The 20,517-nt window shown below is 35.0% G+C and overlaps 1 non-coding gene across 1 annotated transcript; it reads right to left on the bottom strand.

The window, feature by feature from the left end:
• Positions 1 to 521: 521 nt before the first annotated feature.
• On the bottom strand, positions 522 to 628 carry LOC111881513 (small nucleolar RNA R71). Its single transcript, XR_002846844.1, has one exon. It is a non-coding gene; the product is annotated as a small nucleolar RNA R71 (small nucleolar RNA).
• Between the last annotated feature and the right edge of the window lie 19,889 nt (positions 629 to 20,517).

Genomic DNA, 20,517 nt, shown 5'->3' with positions numbered 1-20,517 from the left:
CAATCATTTTTTTGGGATAAAAACTGCAAAAGTTAATTTTCTGCAAAAAATACTTTTCCTGTTTGTTCAGTTCTCACGACGTGAGGGATATACCTCACAAAGTGAGTTCAATGCTTCACAATTTTTCGTTTATTTTCTTTCTATTTCCTTCTACGCATATTTTTCTAGTTTTGTTTTAACATGTAATATGGCGGGCATGACGACCATGTCAATGGATGAGTACAAGCGACGTATGAGGAACGACAACAGATGGGGTCTTGATCCACCAAAAATCCCTACTACCATTTTATGGGAAAGAGTACGAGGATGCTTATGAGCATATATAAGCGGTGGTGGAGATTTCAACTTACTTTAATGAACCAAACGTGAGTAAAGATGTGGTGATGCTTCAACTTTTACCGGTCACATTGAACGGTGAAGCTAAGGAATGATTAAAGTCACTTCCTTTTGGAGCAATCACGACATGAGCTGATTTTAGGACCGAGCTCACAAACCAGTTTACCCCTCTTTCAAAAGTGGAAAAGTTGAAGAGAAATATCTAGAATTTCCAACAATTAGAGGGGGAGTCGTTTTATGAAGCTTAGGAGCGTTACAAGAGATTGTTGCGACATTGCCCTCAACATGACTTCAACATGCAACAAGAAATCTCGATATTTTGTGATGGAGTCAATGTGTGCACTTGCCAACTTCTAGACTCTCAAGGGACCATGAAAAGGAAGGATCCAACAACGAATAAAGCTTTGATTAAAGAATTTGCTAAGCATTCCAGAGAGTATCACAACTCAAAAGAGGATTTCACCAATGAAAAATCAAGTTAATATGGAGGTCAAGATGCTTTATGTATAGTAATTGCAAAACTCAATGCAATGGAAGAGAAGATCACAAAATTAGGTGGATCTATTCAAGATAAATGCGGAGCTTGTGTGGGACCCCATTCTATTAAGGATTGTGAATTGGAGTATATGAGAGATCAAGATACAAAAGAAATTCAACAACTAAAGCATGATCTCTACCAAATAGAACAAGTCCAATCCAAAAAAATAAATGCTCTCGAATCAATGTTATTTAGATTTATGGAAGCTAACAAAAAACGACATGATGCTACAAATGCAATACTTTAGGATCAACAAGCATCTATCATGAGCATCTACATGCAAGTTGGGAAATTAATGAAACTTCTATAAGAAAAGCTACCATATTCACATTCACGAAAAGCCGAGTCAATCCAAATCACTCAAGTCATAGTCGTTTATGCAGAAGAAAAGCAAGAATTGGTGCATATGGGGTCCTTAAAGAAAAGTATGATCAGTCACTCGAAGTAAAACTGAAAGAAGAATAAGAGCATCAGGCAGCTGCCCAGTTGACATGACGTGTAGGCAATAATGTCACGTCATGGGCGATAAAAGAAGATTATGATTTTTTTAATAGTTGAGCCATATCGACCACCTCTCTTTTTTCCATCTCGTGTCAGTGCAAATATAGTAAGGCATGAACATACGAAGTTCCTTAAACATGACAAGCTTGAAGATGTTAAAGAGGAAGAATGGGAAGAGCCTTTACCTAAAAAGCAATCAGAAAATGAAGTAAATCATTCGACACCTCCAGTTTCAACGCCTATGATTTTTGAGGTGTTTGTTCTTACAAGAACATCAGATCCAGTCACAACGTTGGTTAAAGAAAATGGATAAGAGATGAGAAAGACAGAAATTGATCAAGAACAAAATGAGAAATTAATTACCAAGAAGGAGTTAGAAAAAGAGGAACAAAAAGAAGATGAGAATACAAAAGGGCAAGATAGGGGATTAAAACGTAAGCTTGAAGAAAACGCCACTCAAAGAAAGAAAGAGAACTCGAAAAAGGCTTACTTAAGGCGGGTTCAAGCATACAAAAGAAGATGGAAGGAGCAGCAGGAGAGCCCATTCCCACCCGCAACAACATAGGGTAGGAAGGAGTCCAGCTCACGACTCCTCAAAATGAAGCATTTCTTGGGAGGCAACCCGAGCTCGATTTGCATTTTCTTTTTCCTTTTCTTTTTATTTTGTTTTGCATTTTCATTCAATTTTTTTTAGGATAAGTCCTCTTAGTCATCTTTAATTTTTAAAAGGAAAGCAAAAAATCATGTTTGGGATTATTTTCAAGAGTGGTAAAAAATTTTAACGGGAAAAATATAGTTTTTGGTCAAAATTCTTGAAATCACAACATGGGATTAAGCACCACGATGTGGGAAATATATAAAACCCATTCTTTTCAATCCGATAAACACTCACGATGTGAGCTCCAATGCTCAGGACATGATCTTTAAAATGGTGGGGGGGGGGGGGGGGGGGGGCAGACTTATACACAACTACTAACATTTAGCTATCCTTGTTTACAATACCAATCACAAACGAGGTCCCCACACTTTGATTTTATTCTGAAAAGTCTTCTAAATTTCGTGTTACATCTTCAACACAGGTAAGATTCCCATGCTCTATTACGCTAATTTTATTTATTTTAGTTGTTAAGGAGTTAGGTATTGTTCTTCAGATGCAAATGTCAAAATTGGTTCTATATTTAGTGGAATTGTGACTGCATGTGTGTTTAATGGACTTATATTTATAGCTTAAGAAAACCCCAATGTTTGTTTTGGTTTGATTTTACCTCGATAATATCTAATTTTGTTTTTCGCGTTGGGCTGAACTCACGACTTGAGCTCTAATGCTCACGACGTGAGAACTGGGTTGATCAATTTCTGTGTTTTTTGTGAATTGCTAATTCAATAGTTTTTCTTTTGGGTTTGTTTGCTGATTATTTTATATGTTAAATAGGTCCTAAAACGTCTACTAAGAAGTTCCAAGGAGCTTTCAAGAGCCTTCATCCTTTTTATGATTTTTCGGAAGATCTACCGCACGAGATTTACAACTACACAAACAAATTAGGATGGCTTTACAGCAGGGAATATGCCATTTCTCGCATCCACCGCCTAGTATCATTTTCCATTAACCATAAAAAGCATGGGGATAAAGTGACAAGCTTGAACTTGTTTTTTGTATGGTGTATTATTGTGATTGGAGTTTGTTGCAATATCCCATATTTTCCTACACATTATTTGGGGACCAAAGCAGTTAGCTCAAGACCTGGAAGCCCAATAGTAAGTGAGCACTTTGTCACCCGATTGGCGAAATCATATGACCTGTTCGTGCCAAGATTGACTCGTTCTTTCACGTGCATCATGGAAAGTAATCTTACCTTGAGTTTTTTGGAGTCAATGAGTGTTATTGTGAATACGGGCACAAACTGGAGCATGCCGGCCGATGATGAAGTTGTGCCACTTGAACAACCCTAAGATCAGCCAAGACAACGGGGGTGTAGAAATGTGAGGAGGAGAGGAGAGAGTGGTCAACCTCAACAACAGTTTCAGGAGGTTCCTGTTGGCGGTGTACCCACCAACACATTTTGAATTCAGGTTGGTACTTATCTAGACAATCCTTTTTTTGGGGGGGTGTAAATTATGACACCCACTCTATAGACGTAATATTTTCACATTTCCATATAGAGCGTCCACCCACCATGCCACCTTACTATCCTTATATATCGACTTGGGCAGAGCTTTGGGCATCGGGACAACATGATAGAGCCAGACCTAGTGGAGCACATGGAGACGATGATGATGATGCATGGCAATTTATTTATCCCTTTATTAGAGTTTTTATTTTTATTCTTAGTTTATTTGGTGGGTTTTAATGTTTTCTTACTTTTAATTTGGTTTGTTGAAAATTATGTAACCAAATGATGATGTTGTTTTCTTTTTGCAACCTAGGAGTTTGTTTTTTTTTGCAGAATTTGTATTTATCGATAAAAAATGATGAGAAAAGAGAGAAGCCGAGAGCGTTAGACTTTTAAAGCCAAAGACCACACTTTTTGATAAGTATGCGGTGACACTCATGTGAAAGTTTAGAGAAGAAAGGAAATAGTGCAGAAAATATGGTCTTAAAAATAACTCTTAACGACTTAAGTGGGAATTAGAGTTTACACAACTTGAAGATTCAAAAGAAGACATACATTATGCTTTGGATCAGTTCTCACGACGTGAGTTCTCTACTTCACATCGTGAGCAAGGTTTTTATTCACGATTCAGACATTTAGTTCCAGACTTACGTCGTGGCTTTCGAAACTCACGACGTTGGGTATTAGAAAATGGTGTTTTTGTCTTTCCTTTCAACCAGAAAATGTTGCGTATGCTTTCCCACATTATGATGCATTACTTTGAGGATTTTAGGCACCACGCTTTTCGAAGATGCGAGTTTTTGGTTTACACTTTTAGTCGAAAAATTTGCAAAGTGGCTACGAAAGTTCAATTCAGATACAAATTCAAGATGTCCAAGCGTTTCCACACACTTTCAGGATTCGATCTCGCCACTACTACCTTAGGGAAGTCTGTTCCTTTTTATACATCTTTATTTAAGTGTGGGGTTGAATATAGGAATTCAAGCATACTGATGAAAAAATGACTAGGATTTAAAAAAATATTAGAAAGATTTGAAATAATAAACTAAAACTGAATTTAGTTAAAAGTTGTTGTGTTCAGATCTAGGTTGCTAGTGTTGTGTGGGATGATGCGATGAGAGTTGTAATGCTTATTTTATCCAATATATGTTCTAGTGTATTTTTAGCTTCCCTATCCTAGTGAAATCATGGAACAAAAACACGACCTTGCTTAGTTTGAGGGCCATAATATTTTTAGCATCATGTACCAAAAATGTATCCAGGATATAGTGACCCTGATTATGATGGCATGTGCGTAATTGAAAAGATCTAGTGAATCATGCAAGCTTCAAGAACACAAGGAGTAAACAAAACCATTTAAGCTCCATTAGAATAGTAAGAGTACAAGTGGTTTTTTTTCTTTCTCTCACTAAAATAACACTCACAAAATGGGTCTTACAGGTTCTTACATTACATGGGAGCCACGCACTTCCTATTTATAGGAAAGAATAAACCCATTACACATCACAAAAGGGTAAAACACGTCCAATAGAAACTTCTCACCCTAACATTCTCCCCCAAGGAGAACAAAACCCACTTTGGGTGACCCTGATTATGATGACATGTGTGGAATTGAAAAGATCTAGTGAATCATGCAAGCTTCAAGAACACAATGAGTAAATAAAATCATTTAAGATCCATTAGAATATTAAGATTACAAGTTGGTTTTGTTCTTTCTCTTACTAAACTAACACTCATAAAATAGGTCTTACAAGCTCTTAGATTACATCGAAGCCACTCACTTCCTATTTATAGGAAAGGCTAAACCCATTACACATCACAAAATGGTAAGCCACATCCAAGGAGAACTTTCCACCCTAACATTCTCCCCCTCAAGGTTAGGATTGGATGTCTCGACTTCAGTTTCCAAATGAGCTTGCGCGATCAAGACTAATTCCCCCTCGAAGTAATACCGGTCTTCAAATATGCAAATGAATACCCGAGAAGCTTCGAATACCCATATCTACATTCTCCCTTTTTTATAATCAACAAGTGATTATAAAACCCACAAAAGATGAGAAGTGCTCGAGGCATAAACTTGACGAATCTCCCCCTCGATGTTTGCCAAAAATGCAACCGCTAAAAACAATCACGAAAAGCAGAGAAAATTTTCCAAATTTTGTGAAAATTTTCGACCTTTGGTTGAAAGTTGCAAGAATTTCGAAAACTGGGTATAAAGTTTTAACATTGCAAATTCTATAGGGACCCGTTGCAACAAAACAACCTCCAATGCGAAACTTTACCCCAATTGCAAATCTGGGCATAAAGTGTTGATTCGCAAACTATAGGGACCTGATGCGAAAATATTCTCATTTCTCAGAATTTTTGGCCCAAATGCGAAATTGGGTAAATTCTGCCAACTTGCGAAAACTACAGGTATGCGAAATGGAAACTTTGCATTTTCCTCATTTTATGATCCATAGCGAAAGTGGGTAAAAACCCTACACATCGAAAATTGTTTGTCTGGAAAGAACACCAGTTGAAATTGACTCCATCAACATTGTCAATACCCAAGCACTTCGACTAGGGGCATGTTCGGCAAAACTAGCTGGTAGCGGGTAGCTTGTAGCAGGTAGCAGGTAGCTTGTAGCATTGTGTTAAACGCTACATGAAGCAACATTTGGATTTGGAGCGTTTTGATTAAACTAAATTCTAGAAGCTTGTAGTGCCAAACGAGGCTTTTGTTTTAAATGGAGCGTTTTGTCAAACGCTAAAAGCTAGAAGCTCTCAAACCCTCCAAAACGCTCTGTGCCGAACACGCCCTAGAACGATATTATCTAACCAAAATCAAAATTAGCTTTACCCTCCAAACATTTAATTCCTTTTATTATAAGAATTGAATATCCCTTCAACCTTTTTTCATCCAACAAGAAATGAGATATCAAATCAAAAATTCAATTTTGACTTTTTCACAGTTTGACTTTTCTTTTGAATCGACTCTAAGAGAACGATCCCAAATCAATATCAGTCAAAAGTAATCTCGACTCCAAACAACTAAGTTTTGACTTCCAATTTCGACTTCGGTGAACATAAAATTTTGAAAACAAAATACATTAGTCGAAATCAAATTCGATTTACATCAGTCAAAATTGCAAAATACATATTCGACTCCAATAGACACGTTTGATTTTCAAACAACTCCAATGAACATCGGATGCAAACAACATCGAAATCGATTCTAGTCCACATCGAAAATTTGTTTGACTCAACCGAACACAAGTCAAATTTCAATTCGAACTCAACTTGAATCAAGTTCTGATTCATTCAATTCTGACCTTCTCTAATGCGAATGAGAGTTGGACTGAACGAATAAATAAAATATTAAAATTTTTTGGGCTCAACAATTTTGGATATAATATGGAACAATTGATATAGATCATGAACAGTTAATATTCAATTATTGGGTTTGAATGTGGATTAACAATTAATGATCAGTAATGGATTTTGTTTTAGGCTTAATCTAAACAAAAAAAATAGATAAAAAAAGGGGTTCAAACGAATAGATCTAACGAGACAAAACGATCAAAAATGAAAAACGAAACACACGATTTAAAAAAAGTGATTAAATTCGAGTTTTGAGAAAAACCTTGGTCGTTCATCTTCGATCTCAACATGAATTTTTCAGAATCCATTTGAGAATGCGAGTAACCTTCTGAATGATTATTTTTCTATTCGCAACAGTTGAATCAATCATTGAAGATCTAGGTTCTTTTGTTGGAACAAGAAAGTAGCTAATCTTCACATTGTACCACCCATTATGTGTGTTGTACAAACCGTTCTTCATGTTCTTCAATAATCTAGCATCATATTCATAAGAATCATCAACACTTTTGGGATTGGAATTCAAATTCATTGCAAAACTTGATGATTGTTGCTTTGGAAACCAAATTTTCTTCATAGATTTCGGCTTCATGACAACATTTGAAGATTTTTTTCATTGAAACCCAATTGTTTTAGCTTTTGATCTTCTTCTTCTTTTTCTTCCTTTTCATCTTTTTGGATCTTGAAGATTTGAATTCAAGAACAACTTCATTCTTGACAACTTCAACTTTGCAAGTTTGAATCAAATCTTTTGGAGTTTGATACATTTGAACTTCTTGGATTGAAGGATTTCGATAAGGCACCATTCATTCAAACGAATCACAAGAATTCAAGCATTCATCGGTTTGAACTCCAAATTGAAAGAAAAACTTTCACATCTTCATCAAAATCACATTGAATTCCCATTTCTTGAAATTCAAGAACCTTAAGAGCATGAAGATCATTTAGGTCTTTAATAACAGAAACATATTCTTTATCGAATAATTCTATTTCTTTTCCTTTCTTCTAATTCGCACTCCAATATAATATGTTCATGTAAATTTGAATCAAACAATCAATCATATTAAGAGGTTGAATTATCAACTTTCCTTGATTATCTTTCAATCCTCCATAAGAAATCAAAGTTTCCTATGAAATCAACCTGCCTTTCAACAATAACCCATAAAATTGTTTCTCATTAACATTGTATTTGACATCTTTAATCATTATGATCCAAGAATCATAAGCCAAATACACCATGACCATAAGAACTTGAAAATTTTCTAGAGAGAGAAAGTGAATATGAATGAAATCTCTAGAGAGAGAAAGTGAAACAAACAAGTATTCTAGAGAAAGAAACTCAAATTTTGGATCAAATCAAGGAATAAATTCGATTTCTAGAACACAAACTTTCTCAATCATGAAGAACTCTCCAACAATGAAGATTCACTCAAATCATGTAGTCATCATGGATCAATTCTTGAGAGCTTCAAGAACACCCACTCTGATACCAATTGTGTAGTGACCCTGATTATGATGACATGTGCGGAATTGAAAAGATGTAGTGAATCATGCAAGCTTCAAGAACACAAGGAGTAAATAAAATCATTTAAGCTCCATTATAATAGTAAGAGTACAAGTGTCACACCCCGAAAACCGAAGGCTGAAACATTTCTGGGGTTGACTCCACGTTGAGTATCAAATCCAATGTACATAGTAAGTAAAGTGTAACAAACATTACATTACATATTAAAAGTTTTACAATTTGTTTCAAAAGACATTGTTTATACAATTGTGATACATAGTATAGATATGAACAAAACGAACGAGCCTTCTACACACACTATCCTGGATCAAGTAAGTCTTCGGGTACCTGTACTATCGTTGACCTGAGAACACAAGCGGTTTGAAAATCAGCATAACGCTGGTGAGTTCATAAGTAGTTTTGTTTTGTGAAAATGTTTATGTATCCTTTTTGTTTCTGAAAATGTAACACACGCCAAGAAAATCCCACATTTTCTTAAAAGTTGGTTATTGTTTCACAAAAGTAAAGTATAGTTTGGTTATCCAAATTCGTTGTTCTATTCCACTTATGTACCAGTGTATTCCCAGGAAAGTCCCATACTTTCCTGAATGTTAGTTATTCTAAAAGATGTAATGTTATTCAGTTGGTTACACTTTTCTGGTTATGTATACGTTACCCAGGAATGCCCCATGCTTTCCTGTATGTTGGTTTTCGATGTGAAAGATGTATTCTGTTAGACCTGGTTATGTACAAGGTTTCCCAGGAAGGTCCCATACTTTCCTGAATGTTGGTTATCATTGTAAAAGATGTATACGTGTTATGTTTGATGTTCTCCCCAGGAAAGTCCCATACTTTCCTGAATGTTGGTTACCTTATGTAAAAGATGTAAAAGATGTAAACCGAAACCTGGTTATCTGTAAAGTGTGTAAAATGGTTTATTATTACTATACGTAAATCTCTGTTATCCTAGTTGCGAGTTCCATAACCATACTATAGACTGAACATGTGGCAATAAGTAGTCCACAACCTTGTGGCAATAAGTAGTCCACAATCCTTATGACTTTCGTCACCCTTGAACCATTTCAGTTCGGCTGTAGCTAGCACCCAGGTGTGGTGTAGTCAGCCCCGTATAGATCTATACACTCAAGTCACGCTCTCTAAATCCCAGAGATTCTGGTTACGGGTGTAGTCCTCCACTCGCGTATCTCTGTGGAGTGTTTGCCGAGGACGTGTCTCCAATCATACAGGAATAACAAATTTACTAGTAATAATAAGATAATCCTCCATTCGCGTATCTCTGTGGAATGTTACCGAGGACAAGACAATGTACAAATTATATTGTTCATGTGTTCTAATGTCATGCTTTTAACTGATAAAATGTGGAAACCATTTGTGAAATATATAAAACATAACGGTTTATAATACTCATTTCACAAATAAATGTTTATGTGATCTATATGTTCTACCAATTATCAGTTGTGTATATCAGTATTAAAAGCATATAAATTGTGAAACACACACACACGGAAATAAGTTTTGAGTACAAGAACCCTTGTACTTTGCTTGTGTTCCCCCTTGAAAACAGTGAAAATCAGTGATAAAGGTAGGGGTATGAACTCACCGGACTCGGAAATGTGTCGGTTTTGGATACTAGACGTTGGTTCGGGGATTGTTTACTCGCGATGTCCCTATGTAAAATGTAATAATGCCCATATATAACTAATTAGACTTACAATCACTAATTAATTGGGACATTACACTCCAACAAGGTTAAACACCTCAAAACGAGTGTTTGGAGTGACCCGGGTGACATCTACGGATGGGTATTGCCACTAGGGACATAGGACTTGAGTTTACTCTCCAAAAGTAAACATTTAAATGAGTTTACAACCACAAAACACACCCACACATGAGTTTACGGCCGTAAACTCATGTTGGTGTGATTTTGAGGGTTTAATGGCTTGAATGGACATGGGGATTGTTGGAATGGATTTCTAAAATGCCTTGGAATGGATTAAATGTAATTATACCATTTAAAAGGGAGTTTACGGCCACACTCTTGGAGTTTACGGCCGTAAACTCACCCATGGCCAAGAATGATTAATTTGAGCTACAAAGGACAATCACATGTGATTCTAACTAATTTTCTAAGGCTTGGTATACATTTTAAGCTTCATTTAACACCTTCATATGAGTTTACGGCCCAGAAACAAACTCTCTGGCCATAAACTCATGTTGGTTAAGGAAAAATTAGTTTTTGATGCTTAAAACACTCATATGTATTTCTAGGAATTTTTCCAAGCCTTAAGGGTGAATTAGGAGCATTTTTGGCATCATTATATGAGTTTACGGCCATAGGCTATGTGCTTTGGCCGTAAACTCCAATATGTATGACATTTGATATGTTTAAGGTCTCCAATCCATTTTTAGATGATTCTAGGATTTATTACAAAGCTATTGGTTAAGTTACAAGGCATTTGGACATGTTTAAAGGCACTTAATCCCCATTTTAGAGGAGTTTACGGCCCAAGAACAAACCTTGGCCGTAAACTCTCTTTTTTCCCTTATAATTCATGTTTAATGTGTTCCAAGCCTAGATTTGCAAGCCTTAAAGTCATATCTAAGTCCCAACTATGATTTGGAAGGGTAAATTTGGCTTAAAAACCCCCATTTTGTGGAGTTTACGGCCCAAGCTTGCTCCTTGGCCGTAAACTCATGTTCTTGGTCCCAAAACTTAATTAAATCATCAAATTGAAGGCTAAAGATGATGAATAACATGTTAGAGATGATACCTCTTTGATTTGAAGCCCTAAATCTTTGTTTTGGACCTTTGATTATGGATGAGGAGAGAGGTTGGGAGAGTCTTATGAGAAATTGGCCAAAGGCTTCAAATGAAGTCTTAAAACACTTTATATAGTGCTCGGGAATTGGACACGACGGAATTCTACCCGATACCGACGTTAGACGAAGCTTTTGGTCATACCCGACCAATTTGTCATGACACGATATGGTCGATTCTAGAATTATTCCGATAATTACTATGGGGTGTTAGAATGATTCCTAATGGCATTAATACACCCCTTAATTCATTTTAGGTCAACACAAAATAATGACTTAATAAAATGGCGAAATCGGAAACGAATTTGGAAACTACGTTTGGTTGGTCGAATTGGATTACAATTGAGTTACAAGATGTGATATGAAATTTCGGGTTGTTACAACAAGTGGGTTTTGTTCTTTCTCTCGCTAAACTAAAACTCACAAAATGCATCTTATAAGTTCTTACATTACATGGGAGCCACTCACTTCCTATTTATAGGAAAGGCTAAACTCATTACACATCACACAAGGTTAAGCCACCTCTAAGGAGAACTTTGCACCCTAACACAGGAGAGCTTATGTATTTATTGCACTTTAGACTAATACCTCTAACCAATAAGGGTTGAAGTTAAGTACCCTTGCTTAAGCATATGTTTTTAGTTTGAGAAAAAAAGGTAAAAAGTTGTGAAAAAAGAAGAAAAAAGAAAAAGAAAAGAAAAAAAGTTGTCAAAGTTGTTATGTGAATAAGAGCTATCAAAGTATGAAAATCTTAAAGAAAGTGAAGAAATAAGGAAAATTTCCAAGTTGTTTTATATTGTAATTTTTCTTTCTAGGTTATTTTACCATATGTATGCTTGTGAGCTTAACCAAAAATACCTTGAGGTTAAGAAAGTTTTCTAGGGATATATTCGGAGGGATGCATAAAATGAGTGATATTCAAAATAAGCGGGGAAGTGTTTATGAAGATTGTGAGTATTTAGGATTGGGTAAGTTCTTAGGAATATTTAAACACAAAAAATGCATTCCCATCTTGGAATAATGGAGAGGCACAAAATGGATTGTCATGTACGATGTTGGTAGGTAAAGTCTTGATATGATAATAATGAAATCAGTTTTGCTTGGGGGCAAGAAAAAGATAAGTGTGGGGGATTTTGATATTGTTATATTTATACATATATTTAGGCGTTATTTTAATACATTTTAATCTATATTTTGGTTATTAGCAAATATATTTGGTACTTACTGATTTAAATTACCTTTTGTAGCCAAATATGACATTCTTGAGGAAAATGGACCAAAACCTACAAAAGCTGGAACCTAGAAGGACTAGAGCTAAGCTGGGAGCTTAATGGATTTTAAAAGAAGAGAAAACTGAGTTAAATGCATGCTCACGACATAAGAATTACTTCTCATTATGTGAGTATAGATTCTTCTAGAAGATAACTATGTAGAATGTAGTTTCCTTGCCGAATACGAATTGTACCGAGCTCATGGCATTGCCCATTATTGCTCACGATGTGAGAAGCGATATTTGGAAACTATAAATATTCCTTTACATATTGACTTTTAAAGAGGTTAGATATGATATTCTGGAGTGATAATAAACTTTAGAAGCCAGAGATCTGCGACAAACAACCCTTTGGAGAAGAGAAAAATTGGAGATGGAAGATTTGAAGATAACACATCTCATTCGGTTTACATGAGTTTAACAATGTTGAATTCTTATATTTTTGTGTACTTATTTCATGATATGAATAGCTAATCATCAGGATTTCGTTTAGTGTAGATGAACCCTAATAATATGTGCTAGTTTCTTATATGTAGATTTCATGAAGTTGGTTAGTGCATGTGTTTGATTATCAATACCTAGCAAGTTAAAGTTTGCATATTTGTTGCTTAGAATCAAGTTAAGTGTAGTTTAATGACCATTTGAATTGCATGAACTTGTTTACCTAGTAGTTTATGATCATTAAATTGTTAGAGCTAGGGTTAGTCACATCTTAGATTAAGTAATAAAGGTAACAACTTTAACTGTGTTGGAGAACATTAATTCAATCATAATTGAAATTAACTTAGATATGTCTTACATAGGCCAATTATCATTAATAATCAATTCTTTGTTTTCTTGTGTATAATCATTACATAGTATTTCATAAATTGGTGAAAATCTTAAGAGATCAGATCAAGACTGCAAATTACATCTAAATTGGAAACCAACTTAATAAATATATACTTAGAAACTACATATATAAAATAGGGGGTTCGAAACTAAAAAAAAAATGTCTTCTAAATCTTGTTTACTATCGTTTGTGTTTAGTTTTAAGTTAATATGAACTTGCAAAATCATATAAAAAAACTCCCTCTTTAATTATTATTTTTAGATTAATTTTTAGTAATTATATTATTAGGTAAATCCGTTCCCTGTAATCGACACCTGACTTAACCAAGCTATTCTATAATATGACTAAGTACACTGCCTATAAGTGCATAATTGAGCTAAGAAGTTAGGTTTATGAATTTAAAGATACATAGGTATAGTGCACACATCAATGTGCATAACATCTAATGTAACATATGTCTAAATGAGGGAGAGTCAACTATAAAATGCACTCTTTTTCCCTTCGTTGAAGTTTTTTCCCACTGGGATTTCTTTAGCAAGGTTTTTAATGAGGCATTACTTGAAGGTTGAACTCATATTAGAAAAATTGTCATCCAATAGGGATTATTATAATTACATCAAATTATTGAGTCAGACAACGTATGTGGATGAATAATTTTCACCCTTTGAATAATTTTCTTTACTTGTTGAATTGCTATTTTGATGATGTAAGAATATGATGTTATGTAGTATAAATATCCATTAGATGTAAAGAGAAAATCAAACCCTCTTGAATACAATTTTCTAAGTGTTCAGGAATCCTCTCAAATCTTCTTCTTTTATTTTATAATGTTTAATTTAGTTTAACTAGTTTTAGTTTTAATTACGTCATATATATATATATATATATATATATATATATATATATATATATATATATATATATATATACCCAATCATCTAAACCATACCCATCTTCATACACTTTTCCTTCCATCTACTATTCTTAAAAATCTTATTAAAATGGAAAATCCATTATTGTAGGAGAATTGAAACGAGTAATCGACGGTAAATTAGAGTAATTCAAGTAATGATCAAATAAAGAACACACGATGTAAATATGATCTGGTTTCAACTTCTATTACTTTCAAAGAACTTGAGTACAAAACATATAATAGAATTGGGAAAACTCTCTTACCTATACCTAAGTTCAGACCCTATTTATAGGATACTGAAAGTACAAAAAATACTAAGGACTAAACATTAAGTTTCGACTAAACAAGTGCCTTAGTAAATACATACGAAATTAAAAAAAACACTTCGAATCTTTACAATATTTCGACCCTAACAATCTCCCTCTTTGTAATCGATTCGAACTACTCAATTCGTGAGAATCTGAGCAGCGAAGTGCATCATCCTTCGAATCTACGAGTACCAAGTTAACACCTTCTTTAACTCAGTCTTATCTCCTTCATTATTTTGCGTACAATTATTCATACGAACAATAAAGTTCGTATACTGAGCTGTAGTATACCATTCCACTTCGCTTACTTGAAACAAAAACCTTTTAGCTTTTCCATTCTTATCTTTTCCTGCAAAGACTAATCCAAAAGGTTTTAAGAAAATTTCTCCATCGGCGTATTTCTTCAGATCAGCTTGAGTATTCGACAATTCCATCGCAACCTTCATTTCTCTTCCCATTCGTGAAGCTAACTCTTCATCAGTTAAAGCTAGACAATCATAATAATTGTCTATGAATATCTTGATGTGTGCTACACCAAGTTTGAAAACATCTTTATCAGTTCCTTTGAGTTGAGAAGCCTCCATATCCTTAAGTATTAAAGCTACTTCAATCAAGTCGTTCAAGTTCATTAAAGGAAAATCAGCAACAGAAAAATCACATCTTTGATTATTTGCACGAATAACATGATATATAAAGTTTTGAATCATGCCTTCGAACAAAACGTCCTTCATTATGCTCACAACTTTCTTGATCTTTATCAATGCCCAAACCTCATATGGCTCCTTCCCAAGAACTGCGTGAAATTCGATCTTCATGTAAATGAAGTCATCTTCGTTGTCATACTTTTCAACAATCTTGTATTGAGCCATGATGAACATCATCTTGTTTATAGGAAAATCTAGTTGGCTCATGTCAGTATTTGCAATCAAATAGCTTTTCTTTGGGTTCTTCTCAAAAGCATACATTCGATTGAATGCTACCCTAGATTCAATGCTTTCATAGATGTAGAGCTTTTTCGGATCTCCCTTATCCATACCAGGAGGATCACTTGCTCTTAGCCTCATTATGCTTTGTATTTGTATCTGCTTTTCTATTTTTTCTTCTATCTCAGCCTTCTTCTCTTCCTAGGTCTTTTCAACAGCAACACCTTTCCCTTTATCATCATCCGAAGGCTTTGGTTTAGATGAGCTTGAACTCCCTCCTTTTTTAGAAGAACCAATAATAATTCCCTTAATAGGTCTTGTTGTTGTTTTGATTGCTTCTGTCATGACCTTCGTAACAAAAGGAGTGGAGACTTGAGTAGATACAATTTTAGATGGAATTCCCGAAGTTACAACTTTCAATTTGTCAGCAGCCTTTGTGACATTCAAAACTTTTATTTTACCTTCATTGAATTTCGTTTCTCCCCCTTGCATCCCTGTGATAGCAGGTGGGGCATTCGAAGGCAACATTTGAGCAAATTTCTTTATAGGTGCTACAGCCTTCTGAATGACTTGATCAAGAACATTCAATTTCTGAGTAAGAAACCCAGGAGTTAAAAAGGACTGTGGGGCTGGCTTCGAAACAATGCTTCTGAGTTCACCAAGCAACTCCTTCAACTTAGCAAATTGTTCTTTATCATCTGAGGCCTTGGCTTCGATAGTTGGTACTGTGGCTTGAAAGTTTGAACGAAATTCATCACTGCCCCTGCAATAATATCCACCTTTTCTTGAATGGAAGTATAATGATCATTAACTTCACGAATTTCCTGAGAAAATACCTTCTTCATTTCTTCCAACTCGAGATTAACATATTCACGAACCATCTTAACTTCTTATACGAACATCACATGACGTTCTTTTGCGACATTGCGAAGTTCTTTGATTTCAGAAGCAATCAAATCTCCTTGAGCTTTCACCCGTAGCTCATTGTTCTTATCATTCGTAGCTAACTACCTTTGCAACCTAAGCTCAACAGCTTTTAACATAACGTCTACCTCAATCCCAGAAACCGAATTCTTGGCTCCTGAATCGACTTGTGATTGCAAAATCGAATTCAGTTTTTGATTTAGGATCTTGAATTATTTTCCTGACAATAGAATGTGATCAGGAACATCCTCCTCTTCATAATCAAAATGAAGATCATCAAATATTCCTCCAAAACCTCCTCCGTCTGTTTCATCATCGGAATTTGGCTTTGGTGGATCAGTGGATTGTGACTGGAAAAGGGTTGTGATAGGTTGTTTAAGGATGTTGTCAAATGTGGGTGATGTGGTGATAGTTTGAGTTTGAGTGAAGAAAGGTGGTAAGGAAGTATCTATAGTCAAAGAAACTATAGAGGAAGTGATAAGATGAATAGCTTCAGAAACAAGATTCGTATTGTCAACACTCATAATGACTCCGACACCCGTATCAGATATGTTTGTATGAAAGTCAGAAATGGGTACCTCCTCAGAAAATGACTTGGTAACACCTATTTCGAGTGGAATAGAAACAGTGGAGAAAATGGTGGTGGTTGGTGAAGCTAACGAAGAAATGATGAGAGTAGATACCTTTGGAGGAGTTGATCCCAAAGGAGTATCTGGTACAATCTCGCTGTCTGATGACTCGTCACGAAACACCAGTTTTCTTTTCTTGCTCTTCTCTTTTTCAACTTTGGAGAGATAGGAGCTGGTATTTCACAAATCTTTAACCCCTTTCGATTTAACTAAGCCTTTTGTATGAATGAATATGAATCATCAGATGACTTCCTCAATCTTTTCAAAATATCGGATTTTAAAGATACTACTTCCTTCGATGATTCAACAATAATCAACTTCTTCTCTATCACATCTTTCTTCGATCCCTTTACTTTAGCATTATCATTTTTCTTTTGAAAGTTAGGCTTTTTAGGGATTTCAGAAACAAGAGTAGCACCATCACTCTTTTTCGATTTCTTTGATTGTTTTGAAGACCCTGCATCAACTTCAAGCAGCACCCCAATTTCGACATCAGGGTTGATATTCTTCAAATATTCCACCAACACTTTATTTTTTGGATCAACCTTCTTCAACATGCCATCTGGAATTCTGGAAATTGTAGGGAAAACTTCTGAATCATCCTCGACTGACTTCGAAAAGTGATACTTTGTAAATTCCACCTTTTCTTCATTATAAGGAACTTGAATTCCCTCTTTTTCGTAAATTTTCTAAAGAATGAGACTCCAATACCTCGCACATGAGATACCCTTCACCATATTAGTATTCTCCAAGCTTTTCACAAACTCCTTCCAAAATTGAGTCACATAGTCAACACTGAGATCATAGTATAATCCCATCACCATTGCATTCACTTCAAGTCTTCCTTTGTCAAGACCAACACTTCTGCTAGTTAGACACCGAAGATAAATGCCAAAGCAAAAACTCCACATAAAGGGGAAATCCAGACTTCTTGAAGTCACTGATTTTTGTGAGTGGGGGCTGATGTCCCATCTCGTTGAACATAAACATGATCTAACCATTGTTTGGTTTGAAGAATGGTGGAGAATTGGGGATATTCAAGAATTGAATGAACATCTTCTTGGTCAGACGAATCTGTTTCTCATTCACAAGATTAAAAGTAATCACATCTGTAGCCTTGCTGTAGGAAGTAGTTGAAGCAGCCATGGATAACCATGTTATCGGAACTGCGAAAGAGTTGAGCATAACAGTAGCAAGACCAGAATTTTGAAGAACAACTATCAGCGTCTTCAACTCATTAGGGTATAGTGCAATATCACCCTCAACCTAGTAATTAGTACTTTGGATCTTCATAATTGGTTGTGAAAGAACTTCGTCAGCAGAGGTATTTTGAGAAGCAGCCATTGTTGAATTCTTGAAGAGAATTTGAAGAAATTGAGAATTAGGGCTTTTGTTCGCCGGAGAGTTTTTGAAAGTGTAATGATCAAAGGAAAAAGAATTTCCTTTTATATGTAACCCCAAAAAAATTGCAAATGTTTTCATTAATGATTTTGCCACGTCCTTCTTTGAAAATCGCACCACTAGCCGTTATACACACCATGTCAGATAAAGTACCTTGAAACTCGAAATAAGTTGCCAAACAGTTACATCAAAACTGTTCATTTGTACCAACTGGATAAGATCGAAAACGTTTGACATGGAGGTTAGGCTCTTTTGTTTTTGGGCTTAAAAACGAAGTCATTCGCCAGTCTTGCGAAATCGTAAGCCTGAGTTGGTATTACTCAGAACCTCGAGGATTTCGTGAGTGTAGTGTGCCAATGAAATAAGATAAGAATCAATTTTAACAAAAAATTTGGATCTATGATGTCAAAAATAAATTTTGACACGAAAGCAGTTAAAGCCCAGGCAAAGGTTACTTTGTTAATTATCAAGAGAGATCAATTGCTTGTGTGGTTTCCCGTGAATTTCAATCGAAAACTTATAGAGAAGTTTCGAAGGGCTTCTTTTTCAAGGCTTCATGGGTAGCTCAAAAAATTTCGTTCCATTTCATCCTTAATATAAGGGGAGTAATTGCAACAGAAATCACTTGTTTAACCAGTGTAGTCAGTGACGAGTATGCTTTGGAAAATATTTGAAAGTGACAAAGGATAAGAATTGATGCTCACATAGAAATCATATGCAGAAAATAAATTTTGTAACTGGATCCTGTTGGGAAACAAATGTCGTAAGCTTCGAACATTTGATCAAGACCACTAAAAATGAAAGAATATGATTTGGAGTATCGAAATTTTTGTACTGAAACAAATGTTTCGTGAAAATATGGAACATAGTTCCTCGTCCATTCCTTAGTTGGTTAGAAAATTGGGTTTCACTTTCATCACGGCCTCATGAATCAAGATCATTAACACAGAGTTTTGATATGTCTAAGTCATGATTGGATTGTTCAATGACCTCTTGGACATACGTCATTATGTGTGAAAAGTGTTAGAAATTTTAGATAAAAATCTTGGTTCAAGAATCGATTGTACCTCTGTTGTGAATGGACCAAACATGAAACTATTAACTCATTTGAGAGGAGTAAGGTTGCTCAGTTGACTAATGCGAATTCAAGCCTTATTGGGAAGAAACTTTCGGAACGAAAAATTTCATTAAGGCTTTCTAAATCACACATTGAGTCATTGGAGGCTTGGGTCTACATGCTCCAACATGCTTCTGGACAACTTAACTAGTACGATGAAATTTTGAAAACATACCTTCCCTTAGAAAAGCAAGCATGACCCATGAAAAATATTCGTGAAAAACTGCACTAAGAAAGATCAAAGCAACGACAATCTTTTTGGATTTTATATTTTTGAAAAGAAAGAAAAATATTTTTGTGATTTTATGTTTTTCAAAAATTAAAACAAATAACAAAAGAAAATCTTTTTGATCTTTTTGATTTTTTGAAAAGAAATACAAACAAACGAAAATATTTTGGTGTTTTTCAATTTTTTGAAAATAAAGACAAACTATCGAAAATTTAAAAATGTACCAAACTATTGAAAATTTTCAGCTCCTATTTACGAAAACGAAGTGTTTCGAAGCGGTTAACGTGAACAGTAACCTCTGAAGGATTAATACTATAAGACTTTGAATCATTCTGCACTGCCTCTGAATCGACACTTTTTCAACTTCCTTCCTTGTCATTCTTTTGAAATTAGTCCCGAAACAGAACTTGATTCAATCATGTCCAATCCTGTCAAAATTCTAACAAATGATTTTCCATCCAATGGTTTTGTGAAAATATCAACAAGCTGATCAGTTGTTTTCAAAAAATGAACTTCAGTATTTCCATCTTCCACATGATCCTTAATAAAATGATAATGAAGTGCAGTATGTTTGTAACACCCGTGTTTCTGGGCTTGCCATTTTTAGCAATGTAATAGTCTAGGTTAACCTTTGTAACCCCTATTTGAAATAATAAAAATGTATTATTTGTGATTTATGTGTATCTTCTTAATTATTATAATTTAATGAATTAAGAATAACATAAGCGTCAAAATTAAAGTATTAGATATGCCCGATATCTTTGCATAAAGTTGTAGTGGTTG

This window comes from Lactuca sativa, chromosome 3 (assembly GCF_002870075.4).
Source record: "Lactuca sativa cultivar Salinas chromosome 3, Lsat_Salinas_v11, whole genome shotgun sequence".
Taxonomy (NCBI): domain Eukaryota; kingdom Viridiplantae; phylum Streptophyta; class Magnoliopsida; order Asterales; family Asteraceae; genus Lactuca; species Lactuca sativa.
Note: the sequence above shows the minus strand (reverse complement) of the source record. Positions and strands in the feature narration are given on the sequence as shown.